This window comes from Cherax quadricarinatus, chromosome 1, assembly GCF_038502225.1.
Source record: "Cherax quadricarinatus isolate ZL_2023a chromosome 1, ASM3850222v1, whole genome shotgun sequence".
NCBI lineage: Eukaryota > Metazoa > Arthropoda > Malacostraca > Decapoda > Parastacidae > Cherax > Cherax quadricarinatus.
In genome coordinates this window covers 57,794,434-57,807,887 of record NC_091292.1, presented here as the reverse complement: position 1 = coordinate 57,807,887, position 13,454 = coordinate 57,794,434, and the positions used below count along the sequence as shown (strand labels likewise).

At 43.6% G+C, this 13,454-nt stretch overlaps 1 long non-coding RNA gene across 1 annotated transcript in view; it reads right to left on the bottom strand.

Moving 5' to 3' along the window:
• The window catches only part of LOC138852868 (uncharacterized), a 394,657-nt gene that overhangs the window by 298,691 nt on the left and 82,512 nt on the right, over positions 1-13,454 (bottom strand). The window contains exon 3 of the long non-coding RNA XR_011392143.1: positions 3,985-4,042. This is a non-coding gene — a long non-coding RNA (uncharacterized lncRNA). The remainder of the gene's footprint in view (positions 1-3,984; positions 4,043-13,454) is intronic.

Below are 13,454 nucleotides of genomic sequence, written 5' to 3'. Positions count from 1 at the left end.
GTTGAAGGCGGAATTCGGTTTGGTTGTTACGCTGTTAAAGATACGTTGAGGAAATGGCTATCATAAATGCTTATTCGTTATTTCTACATAAAAAATATCCCGTCTCAAGTCTAAAAAAAATGTACCCGTTAAATTGTGCAAGAATAAGTCGCGCTGACGAAATTTTGACCCGTCTGGGAGATGGAAAACTCGTGTGTCGTTAATAACTCACATCAAAACTAATTAAAAAAAAAAGAAACTGATCGTCTAATTATTAAAATCAGAACTACAATCAGAACTAAACGCTAAACTCACGAATACGTCTAAATATTTATTCAGTCTATTACTAATTGGGATAAACCGCATCTCGAGATCAGCGACGCGCGACAGACACAAATAATCGCAAAAACCAGAGATTCGCGAGGAAAAAAATGCGAGGGGTGATGGCGTCGGTGTCTTTGCTGCGTGATGCTCATACACATCCCTAAGAGCAAGTTTTTTGCTAAAATGTGAAGTTCATCATATTCGCGAGTGACCGCCGCTGTAGATTCGCATAAGGAAACCCGCAAAAAAAGAATAAGAAAAAAAAAAACGGGTGATGGAGTTTTGCGAGTGTTTATATGGAGGCTGGGTCAGTATGAGAGCCCAGCCAGGGCTGCTGTGGTCTTAGCTTTCCAAACTCTTTAAACTACTTTTATCGTTATTAATATGGACCTAACACGATCTTTGACACTACTCTAGATTCAGAATATATATATATATATATATATATATATATATATATATATATATATATATATATATATATATATATATATATATATATATATATATATATATGTCGTGCCGACTAGGCAGAACTTGCGATCTTGGCTTAAATAGCAACGTTCATCTTGCCATACAGGACAAGTGAAAATTTATGTATGCAATAATTTCGCCAAAATCATTCTGAACCTAACGAAAAAAATATATTTCACTGTTTTTGTTTAGTATTAAATTACTGTAAACAAATCTAAAATATAAGTTGGGTTAGGTTAAAATAAATTGCTCTTCTTATAATAAGGTTAGGTAAGTTTTCTAAGATTCTTTTGATGCAATATTAAAAATTTTTACATTAACATTAACGAAAAAATTGTATCTTTAATCTTATAAGAGAAAATTTTCGAAAGGACTTAATTTTAAATGAGTTCTTGCTAATTGACCAGTTTTACATATTCATCACGACATATATATATATATATATATATATATAATATATATATATATATATATATATATATATATATATATATATATAAATAAATGACACGTAGTAACTCTCCCGATGGTCACCGCACCCCTGTGGTCACAACTCCTCGCAATTTTTTTTCAAGATAGCTTTTTTGTGCGAATCTGGTCATCAGTGCGAATATGATGGAGAGGTGATGGCAGTCCGTTAGCGAGGCAGCCCAGGCTGGCTGGACGCAACTCCTTTACTACAGAATGTGAATATTAATGGTGCCTTTTCCGAAATAATTAGACGTTGTGTGAGAGTCTTTTAAGCGTTGACGCTGAACAATAATAAAACATAATGCCACACTTTGAACGGCAGACTGCTGGAATGGGATCCAACACGATATCACGTATGCTACAACCAATGAAAGGTTAAACAATTATATGACAAGACTAAAAATCACTAACATAACTTTTCTCTTGTAACTGTAAATAGGCAAAACACACACACATACGATAAAGCTCTTGGAGCAGGGAGAGAGTGGACCTAGTAGCGATCAACGAAGAGGCGGGGGCCAGAAGCTGTGAATCGACCCCCTGCAACAACAAATGAGTACACACATACACACACATACACACACACACACACACACACACACACACACACACACACACACACACACCCCTGGGACACCGCATGGGGAGGGGCGGGTGGGATGAAGGAAGTATGAGGGTAAACGTTGGTGAGTAAGTTATACGAGATACTGAAGCTGGTGCAAAGCCTTGCACCGCAGACAAGCTCTTTATTTGTACCCGTTCACACAGTATCAACACCGGGCAGCTCTCATTATCTCCAGCTTTTTATAACATTCAGAATAAATGTTACATTGATTTTATTTCTAATTTATATCCACATCGTGGATACAAAGCCTCAATTTAGCTCACATTGTCAATGAAAACGTTACTGGGTACAGACACAAGGAGTCACTAGACTCTCTCTCACCAGCTTCAATCGCTATAAACCACACTTCTTCCGCACACGCAAAAAATAAAACGAAAAAACAATCCCATGATCCAAACCTTTGCGAAAAGTTTTTCAGCGAATCCGTACCAGAGAGCGACCGCAGAAGTGGAGAAAATTCGTCATATTAGCAGAAATTTAGCGGTGGTCAGCGGGTGTAGGGAGGCTCTGTGTTCGGTTCTTACGCGAAGACAATTTCGCAGTTTTGCACAAGACCCTTTTTTTCCCCTACTCTTGTGAGCTACTGGGTGAGCTGACCACACTGCACTTAACCACTACTGTGCTTATTTTTCTTTTACTTATTTTTTACCTAGGCAGAGTAATATGCTTGGCCTTAAGCCTATGTCCCGCCAGTGTGAACAGGTAGACGTCGTTCCCAGGAAGAAGAGGTGGAAAGACCATATTTTTGATACAAGGTCTTGGAAGCTAAGACTACACAAGATCAGGCAGCGAAGATCACTCCCCCACCTGCTGGTGAAGACCACACACGACCTAGTCTTAGAATATCAGATATACACTAACAGCCCCCTTAGTACTCTACATTCAAATTTATATAGAAATACACCATTTCTTGGTCCTGTCTTCGTGGCCTCAGATATACACAATACACCCAACATTTTTTTAAATATTTCCGTCTACTTTCATAATTCGCAGAGCGAAGAAGTTTGTGAAATGTGATGTAAATGGTTTAGAAAACCGACAAGTTGAAAAATGAAAAACTTATGTAACCTTTGGGAATCTTTACTGAAGAATCGTTTCGCCAGCAAGTGGCTTCTTCAGTCCAATAGGTGATGAGGGACTGACAACCTCAAATCTCCGACTTTAAGGGTGATGGACTGATTACATCGTCTTCACATCTCTACTGCTCCTACCTACTTTTGTACTCGACTGAAGAAGCCTACTGTGTAGGCGAAACGTTTCGGAATAAAGTTGCCTAACTATCGCCCATATGTCTTACCTACCAACCAGGAGATGAAAAGGATTATAAAGTAATCAGTCCCTCAGCCTGGAGTCGATGTGCTTAGTCCATCTCTAGATTGATGGATTGAACACAACTCCCGGCAGAGGGACTGATTACCTCATTTTCCACAGTTCTTCTCTGTACTGGACTGAAGAAGCCACAGGCTGACTAAACGTTTCCTCAATAAAAATTCCCAAATGTTACACAAATGTCTCATTCTTCAGTCTTGTGAGACTCGTATGTACAGAACAGTATGTACAAGACTGACGTTACTGCAACCAGCAGCAACATGACGTACGTACTAGAGAGACGACGTCAGCAACATGACGTACGTACTAGAGAGACGACGTCAGCAACATGACGTACGTACTAGAGAGACGACGTCAGCAACATGACGTACGTACTAGAGAGACGACGTCAGCAACATGACGTACGTACTAGAGAGACGACGTCAGCAACATGACGTACGTACTAGAGAGACGACGTCAGCAACATGACGTACGTACTAGAGACGACGTCAGCAACATGACGTACCTACTAGAGACGACGTCAGCAACATGACGTACCTACTAGAGACGACGTCAGCAACATGACGTACGTACTAGAGACGACGTCAGGAACATGACGTACCTACTAGAGACGACGTCAGCAACATGACGTACGTACTAGAGACGTCAGCAACATGACGTACGTACTAGAGAGACGACGTCAGCAACATGACGTACGTACTAGAGAGACGACGTCAGCAACATGACGTACGTAACAGAGAGACGTATCTTTAATCACTTACATAGGTACCAAAGTTACGTACCTTCAGGCACTTGATGCACGTACCACAGCAATTCCCAACGTCACTTTCTGCACGCTCCCTGCAATATAAGAAAATGTATTTGTTATAATTCAAGTCTGGCAAAATGGCGGTGCCTGAGCAGTGTTCAGATCTGCATGCGGTGTTCAGTTGTGTTCGCGGTGTTCGGTCCCTGCACGCGCATCACTGGTGGTGCAAGAGCAGGGTGCCTACACACTAACTTAACACACATAAACATTTCTTTTCCCCAACCATATTTTTCAAGAGGTGGACGGGTAAGCCAACGGAAGGCCTCCGCCAGATGACCAGAAGCTCCAGCTGCGGGTCATCATATGACTAAGGCCCGCGTCAAGAAACACTTGTCCTGTTCCCTGACAAATCTAAGTTAACCTAGCCTAGTCTTACCTAACCCCAACGATGCGTCAACACTCGTGGCAAAGCCAACTCGTGACCGCGTCAAGATGCAAGGTACAGCCAGGCTTGTATCTTTACTGAGGTGTGGCTGCCGTGGGGTGAGGGGTGACAGTTGGGGGGATGAAAAGTGATGGGTAACAGATGGGGGTGAAGGGTGTAGCAGGTGATGCATGACAGGTGATGGGAGACTGATGATAGATGACAATTAAAGGTGATAACTAAGTGGCTACAATAGGTGGTAGGTGACAAGAAATAGAAGATAGGTGAAGGCTGACAGAGATAGGCGATGGGTGAAGGTGACAGGTGAAGGGTGATAGGTAAGGGTGACAGGTGATCTGTGACAAGTGATGTGTGACAGGTAAAGGGTGGCAGGTGATGTGACAGGCGAACGATGACAGGTAAAGGGTGACAGGTGAAGGGGGACAGGTGATGTGTGACAGTTGAAGGGTGACAGGTGATGTGTGACAGTTGAAGGATGACAGGTGAAGGGTGACAGGTGAAGGGTGACAGATGAAGGGTGACAGATGAAGGGTGACAGGTGAAGGGTGACAGTTGAAGGGTGACAGGTAAAGGGTAACAGGTGAAGGGGGGCAGGTGATGTGTAACAGGTGATGTGTGACAGGTGAAGGGTAACAGGTGATGTGTGACAGTTGAAGGATGACAGGCGAAGGGCGACAGGTGATGTGTGACAGTTGAAAGGTGACAGGTGAAGGGTGACAGGTGAAGGGTGACAGGTGAAGGGTGACAGATGAAGGGTGACAGGCGAAGGGCGACAGGTGATGTGTGACAGTTGAAAGGTGACAGGTAAAGGGTAACAGGTGAAGGGTGACAGGTGATGTGTGACAGTTGAAGGATGACAGGTGAAGGATGACAGGTGAAGGGTGACAGGTGAAGGGTGACAGGTGAAGGGTGACAGGTGAAGGGTGACAGATGAAGGGTGACAGGTAAAGGGTAACAGGTGAAGGGGGGCAGGTGATGTGTGACAGGTGAAGGGTGACAGGTGATGTGTGACAGTTGAAGGGTGACAGGCGAAGGGCGACAGGTGATGTGTGACAGTTGAAAGGTGACAGGTAAAGGGTAACAGGTGAAGGGGGACAGGTGATGTGTAACAGGTGATGTGTGACAGGTGAAGGGTGACAGGTGATGTGTGATAGTTGAAGGGTGACAGGTGATGTGTGACAGGCGAAGGGTGACAGGTGAAGGTGACAGATGTGTGACAGGTGAAGGTGACAGATGTGTGACAGGTGAAGGGTGACAGGTGATGTGTGATAGTTGAAGGGTGACAGGTGAAGGGTGACAGGTGATGTGTGGCATGTAAAGGGTGACAGGTGAAGGGGGACAGGTGATGTGTAACAGGTGATGTGTGACAGGTGAAGGGTGTGTCAGATGAAGGGTGACAGGTGAAAGTGACAGGTGAAGGTGACAGGTGAAGTGTGACAGGTGATGTGTGACTGAAGGGTAACAGGTGAAGGGTGACAGGTGAAGGGTGACAGGTGATGTGTGACAGGTGAAGGGTAACAGGTGATGTGTGACAGGTGAAGGGTAACAGGTGAAGGGTAACAAGTGATGGGTAACAGGTGAAGGGTAACAAGTGATGGGTAACAGGTGAAGGGTAACAGGTGATGTGTGACAGGTGATGTGTGACAGGTGAAGGGTAACAAGTGATGTGTGACAGGTGAAGGGTAACAGGTGATGTGTGACAGGTGAAGGGTAACAGGTGATGTGTGACAGGTGAAGGGTAACAGGCGATGTGTGACAGGTGAAGGGTAACAAGTGATGGGTAACAGGTGAAGGGTAACAGGTGATGTGTGACAGGTGAAGGGTAACAAGTGATGTGTGACAGGTGAAGGGTAACAGGTGATGTGTGACAGGTGATGTGTGACAGGTGAAGGGTAACAGGTGATGTGTGACAGGTGAAGGGTAACAAGTGATGTGTGACAGGTGAAGGGTAACAGGTGATGTGTGACAGGTGAAGGGTAACAGGTGATGTGTGGCAGGTGAAGGGTAACAAGTGATGGGTAACAGGTGAAGGGTAACAGGTGATGTGTGACAGGTGAAGGGTAACAGGTGATGTGTGACAGGTGAAGGGTAACAAGTGATGTGTGACATGTGAAGGGTAACAGGTGATGTGTGACAGGTGAAGGGTAACAGGTGATGTGTGACAGGTGAAGGGTAACAGGTGATGTGTGACAGGTGAAGGGTAACAGGTGATGTGTGACAGGTGAAGGGTAACAGGTGATGTGTGACAGGTGAAGGGTAACAGGTGATGTGTGACAGGTGAAGGGTGACAGGTGATGTGTGACAGGTGAAGGGTGACAGGTGATGTGTGACAGGTGAAGGGTAACAAGTGATGTGTGACATGTGAAGGGTAACAGGTGATGTGTGACAGGTGAAGGGTAACAGGTGATGTGTGACAGGTGAAGGGTAACAGGTGATGTGTGACAGGTGAAGGGTAACAGGTGATGTGTGACAGGTGAAGGGTAACAGGTGATGTGTGACAGGTGAAGGGTAACAGGTGATGTGTGACAGGTGAAGGGTGACAGGTGATGTGTGACAGGTGAAGGGTGACAGCATTACCTCGGATACAGTTCATGTCCTCAACACTGTCTCCATTGGTAATATTTTCTGTTTCTCTCTCTCAGCCGGTAACACAATTTTCAGCACGATTGTCAACTCAGCTCAGTTGTCCTCACTTAGCTCGGTATACTGGAGGACAAGAGAGATAAGGGGGACATGATAACGACATACAAAATACTGAGAGGAATTGACAAGGTGGACAAAGACAGGATGTTCCAGAGATGGGACACAGCAACAAGGGGACACAGTTGGAAGTTGAAGACACAGATGAATCACAGGGATGTTAGGAAGTATTTCTTCAGCCACAGAGTAGTCAGGAAGAGGAATAGTTTGGGAAGCGATGTAGTGGAGGCAGGATCCATACATAGCTTTAAGCAGAGGTATGATAAAGCTCACGGTTCAGGGAGAGTGACCTTGTAGCGACCAGTGAAGAGGCGGGGCCAGGAGCTTGGACTCGACCCCTGCAACCTCAACCAGGTGAGTACAACTAGGCGAGTACAGGTGTCGATTCATCGCTCCTCACCCCATCTCTTAACTCTTATCGATCATATGAGTGTGTGTGTGTGTGTGTGTGTGTGTGTGTGTGTGTGTGTGTGTGTGTGTGTGTGTGTGTGTGTGTGTGTGTGTGTGTGTGTGTGTGTGTGTGTGTATTTAGTAATTGATTACTGGTGGATATTATGTACAAAAAAAAAGTGAAGTCAGTCATTATTTTTTTGAAGCTCCTTCAACCCATGAACTGTGTCCACATGGTCACCCATGTGTTTACTAACCCCACGCAAGGGTGCTTACCCCTGACTAACCATGCGAGGGGCACAGCACTAACAGAGCCATGGATACAAGTTACACACACAACAATGTTATTATTTTGAACGAGAGAAAATATATTCCAGGAATTTAATATGTCTGGCCAGCACACGTGTGGGAGGTGCCGGGCAAGTGAAAGAATGGGGTTCCTGATGGGGTGAGATGGGTTGGGGAGGGGAAGAAGAGGAGGGGACTGTCGAGTAGATTGAGAAGGACTGGAAAGAAGAGATGCAAAGTGGGATTGGGGAGATGGGATTTTAAAGTGTGTTGGGGAAATGGGTTGGGAAGTGGGGGTTGTTTAGTGGGTTAAGGAGAGGAAGGGGGTTGGGGGTTGAGCGATGATGCAGCACATACAAAAAAATAATAAAAAATAACTTAAGAGAATGATTACTTTTATAATGCTCTCTTATATGTAAGAATATACGAACATGGCAAGCTTCACTGTGTTGTAAGAATATACGTACATGGCAAGCTTCACTGTGTTGTAAGAATATACGAACATGGCAAGCTTCACTGTGTTGTAAGAATATACGTACATGGCAAGCTTCACTGTGTTGTAAGAATATACGTACATGGCAAGCTTCACTGTGTTGTAAGAATATACGTACATGGCAAGCTTCACTGTGTTGTAAGAATATACGTACATGGCAAGCTTCACTGTGTTGTAAGAATATACCTACATGGCAAGCTTCACTGTGCTGTAAGAATATACGTACATGGCAAGCTTCACTGTGTTGTAAGAATATACGTACATGGAAAGCTTCACTGTGTTGTAAGAATATACGTACATGGCAAGCTTCACTGTGTTGTAAGAATATACGTACATGGCAAGCTTCACTGTGTTGTAAGAATATACGAACATGGCAAGCTTCACTGTGTTGTAAGAATATACGAACACGGCAAGCTTCACTGTGTTGTAAGAATATACGTACATGGCAAGCTTCACTGTGTTGTAAGAATATACGTACATGGCAAGCTTCACTGTGTTGTAAGAATATACGTACATGGCAAGCTTCACTGTGTTGTAAGAATATACGAACACGGCAAGCTTCACTGTGTTGTAAGAATATACGTACATGGCAAGCTTCACTGTGTTGTAAGAATATACGTACATGGCAAGCTTCACTGTGTTGTAAGAATATACGTACATGGCAAGCTTCACTGTGTTGTAAGATAGAAGATATAATAAAAAAGAAGCGCTAAGCCAACTGTGTTGTAAGAATATACGTACATGGCAAGCTTCACTGTGTTGTAAGAATATACGTACATGGCAAGCTTCACTGTGTTGTAAGAATATACGTACATGACAAGCTTCACTGTGTTGTAAGAATATACGTACATGGCAAGCTTCACTGTGTTGTAAGAATATACGTACATGGCAAGCTTCACTGTGTTGTAAGAATATACGTACATGGCAAGCTTCACTGTTGTAAGAATATACGAACATGGCAAGCTTCACTGTGTTGTAAGAATATACGAACATGGCAAGCTTCACTGTGTTGTAAGAATATACGAACATGGCAAGCTTCACTGTGTTGTAAGAATATACCTACATGGCAAGCTTCACTGTGTTGTAAGAATATACGTACATGGCAAGCTTCACTGTGTTGTAAGAATATACGTACATGGCAAGCTTCACTGTGTTGCAAGAATATACGAACATGGCAAGCTTCACTGTTAAGAATGAGACACTTATGCAACATATGGGAATCTTTACTGAGGAAACGTGTCGCCACACAGTGGCTTCATTAATCCAGTACAAAGAAGAATAGTGTAAAGAGAGGAGGAGTTTGAAGTAATCAGTCCCTCAGCCTCGAGTCGTTATGTTAAGTCCATCAGTCTTGAAAAGAGAACAGTATATGTGCGGAGGAGCTTATATATTAGACAGGTGAGATGAAGCAGTAGTAGGCGGCGTCACCTTGGACAAATCCACAGATAGAAGCAGGTCATATAGGTTAGGCAAGGGTTGAATTCCCTGTATCAAGATCCCAGAGATGTTGCTGTGTGTGAGAGGAATGTAGATAATAGTTTTGGAAAACCAACAGGTTGATTAAGAAACATGTACAACACTTGAGCATTTTTTATTAAAGATAACCAAGTGTCGCACATATGTATAATTCATTATCCTGTTGAGTCTTTGAACCATTTACATATTTTTCTTATACACACAGACAGCGATGCAGTGGAGGCAGGACCCATTCATAGCTTTAAGGAAAGGTATGAAAAAGCTGATGGTGCATGGAGAGTGACCCAGTAGCGGCCAGTGAAGAGGAGGGGCCAGGAGCTATGAATTGACCCCTGCAACCACAACTAGGTGAGTACATACACACACCATACAGTTATATACGTGATTATGGCAAATATGCCAGTCAAGGATATTTTTATCACGAGAACTGAAGCAGTTAATGTTATACTTCAGAGGTAGCGTAAACCCGTATGGGTCAGTCATGGCAATGAGTATCGCGCTACCATTCTATACCTCACCCTGCAGCTTCGCCTCTCAGAAATTTGAACACGGTTTCTATTATGAAATTAAATGCAATCTATGTGCCATCTGCTGGTGTTCAAATCTAGCTCTTGGTCCTCTTCTGCAAATATTCCTGCTTCGCCACAGCAATGTGAACAGCAGTTACGAACACTTTTCTCAAGGCCAATCTTTATCGGACAACGTTTTCCTTAAGAACTTAAGAAAGCTCAGTCCGAAGCGAAACGTTGCTCGGGCAAGGCTCGTTTTGCTGAAACATTTTCTTCCCCAATGTTGCCGTCAGAGTGGCAGTGACCACTTCAAGTTATCGCTATGTTTCCAAGCCAAAGGATTTTTAAGTAACTCATGAATTTGCTGCTTTGTATGACCACTCAACCACTAATACTCAACTTGAATAACTGCACTGATACCTGGTCAGAATTATCATTGACTGTCGCATGCAAAGAGTGTGTGCCATTTATTCGGAGCATGTGAACACACACACATAAAAGGCTACCTCCCCAACCAGCGAACCAGATACTAAGGGTCGGACGATGGGGCCCCATCGTCAGATCAGCATCTAGGTTCAGCCAATCATATTGTGAATCTGGCAATTGTGAAGGTGACATGGACACCACTCACATTCTCACCCTTGTCATTTTCACCCAGCTGCTGGTGGAACACGGTTGTCCATTCTGTCTCCAGGCTGTGTCTTTGCCTCTTGATTTAATATGTTGTACACATATTTTCAAATGTATATAGTGTACATACTTGTAAATACTTATAATCGCATTTGGTGAAGGAAAATATAATTCGAAGTCATTCAGCTGTGTTTGTTCTGCTCCTTGTTACCCTTTACAGGCCTTTTTGTTCCTGGGTTGTAATATTGATTATATTGCAAAATTCCCGGCTTCACAGTCAGCGTGACTGTGAAGAACTAATGACTTAAGTTTGATCAACTGATTTATTATTATTTTTGGTAAGGGTTAAACTCGTAAAAATTACACATTCCGGGAGTGGATGGCAATGAGGTTTCATTCTGGAACGCGAGGGCGTAGGTGTCCCGTAGCTCGGTTGGCAGCGCACTCATCCCATACACATTCAGTGTCCATAGTTCGATCCCCGGTACGGGTGAAAATATTGGGGGTGCTTACACCTGCTATCCTTATTCACCTTACATCAAGTACCTGGGTGTTAGCCGACTGGTGTGGGTCGCATCCTGGGGGACAAAATTAATCCAAGTAAACCGAAATGTTCTGCTTAACCAGGAGCTTTCTCTACAGTATGTCACTGATGACAGCTACGTCATTACTGTGTCACGTACTTGTAGAAATAAAGATTATTATTACCGGCTTGGATCAGTAGCATCAAGACGCTCGCCTTGTCGAGTCGACTCACAGGAGGAGAGAAAGAAAAAGGTTGTATAACTGAAACATACACCTGGCTCGCAGACCTGTCTCACCCAGGCCTCCGGACGAGGATCCAACTATTAAATCATTTAGAGCTTTTTTTTTTATACTTCAGAGTTGCAGTAAAGTACCTTGACCAGGTCTTAAACCCTGTACCTGTCCCACCAGTGTGGTCATGACTTTTCTGTTGTATATCTCACCTTGGACAAATCATCAACCCTGTACCAAGTCCCCCAGTGTGGTCTTAAATAATGCTCTGTCTTGCATGCAATAGGTACAACATCTTTGCTCCTCTCCTGGTCTCGAAGACCAGGTCTCATTCTAATACATCTTAATAATAATAATAATGTAATAGGCCTAGAAGGGAGGAAAACCCCAACATTACCTGCGAGTTCTTGAATCTAGCGGACAGCACACTAAGAACCTTGCAGGTATGATACGTTGTGTGGCATCAGAATGTTGAGCTGTGATGCAAAATGATGGTTTTCACAACAGTCCATTAATCACAAAACAGATCAGCCCAAGTGTTAAAAGATGAGAACACTCAGGTGGCGCTTAGTTTTATCTAGCAACGCTCTTCTTGCCGAATAAGGTAAGCGAAAGTTTGTGCATGCAATAATTTCACAAAAATCTTAACTATGTAGGACAAGCCTCGGGGGGGGATCTTTAGCTCAAGTACTTTCACACTTCTCAGTGCGTCATCAGGAGCTGTGCAATGTTGCAAGGGAGTAACCAAAGCAGGGAGAGAGGTCTCAGAGTAGCGTTAGTTAGGGTTAGTGGTCGGAAAAGCTTGGGGATGGCTTTTTATATCTTATAATTTCCTACTTGACATCTCAGAAACCCTCCTACCCCATATGGGTAGTGGGGGGATGATGGTAGGATGGGGATGGCACCGACCACTAACCCAGTCTAAGGGTAACCGTGGCCAGTGACACCTACGCTACTCTGAGACCTCTCTCCCTGCTTTGGTTACTCCCTTGCAACATTGCACAGCTCCTGATAACGCACTGAGAAGTGTGAAAGCACTTGAGCTAAAGATTTCCCCTCCCCCGTGGCTTGTCCTGCATATTTCATCATTTTATTAATAAATTGCTGTAAACTTATCTAAAATACATTTAGTTAGATTAGGCTAAATTAAATTGCACTTGTTATAATAAGGTTAGGTAGGTTTTCTAAGGTTCTTTTGGTATAAAACTATTATTACATTAACATAAATGAAAAAATACACCTTTAAACGTATAAGAGAACATTTTAGAAAGAACTTAATTTTAAACGAGTTCTTGCTAAGTGACCAAAGCTGGAGGACCGGGTAGGTATAACAGGGAACGCACTGCAATGGATCTGAGAATACATGACGCTTAGGCATCAGCGAGTCATGGTACATGATTAGGTGTCAGAATGGGGGCCTATGACGAGCGGGGTTCCACAGTGGTCAGTCCAAGGACCGGTGTTGTTTTTGGTATATATGAACGACATGACGGAATGGGATAGACTCAGAAAAGTGTCCCTGTTTGCAGACGACGTGAAATTAATGAGGAGAATTCAGTCGCAGGAGGACAAGGCGAGATTACAGAGGGATCTGGACAGGCTGTAGACATAGTCCAAAAACTGGCTCCTGGAGTTCAACCCCACCAAGTGCAAGGTCATGAAGATCTTGGAAGGGCAAAGAAGACCGCAGACAGAGTACAGTCTAGGGAGCCAAAGACTGCAAACCTCACTCAAGGAAAAGGATTTTGGAGTGTGTATAATACCGAGCACACTTGAGGAGCACATCAACAAATAACTGTTAAAAAATATGGGCACGT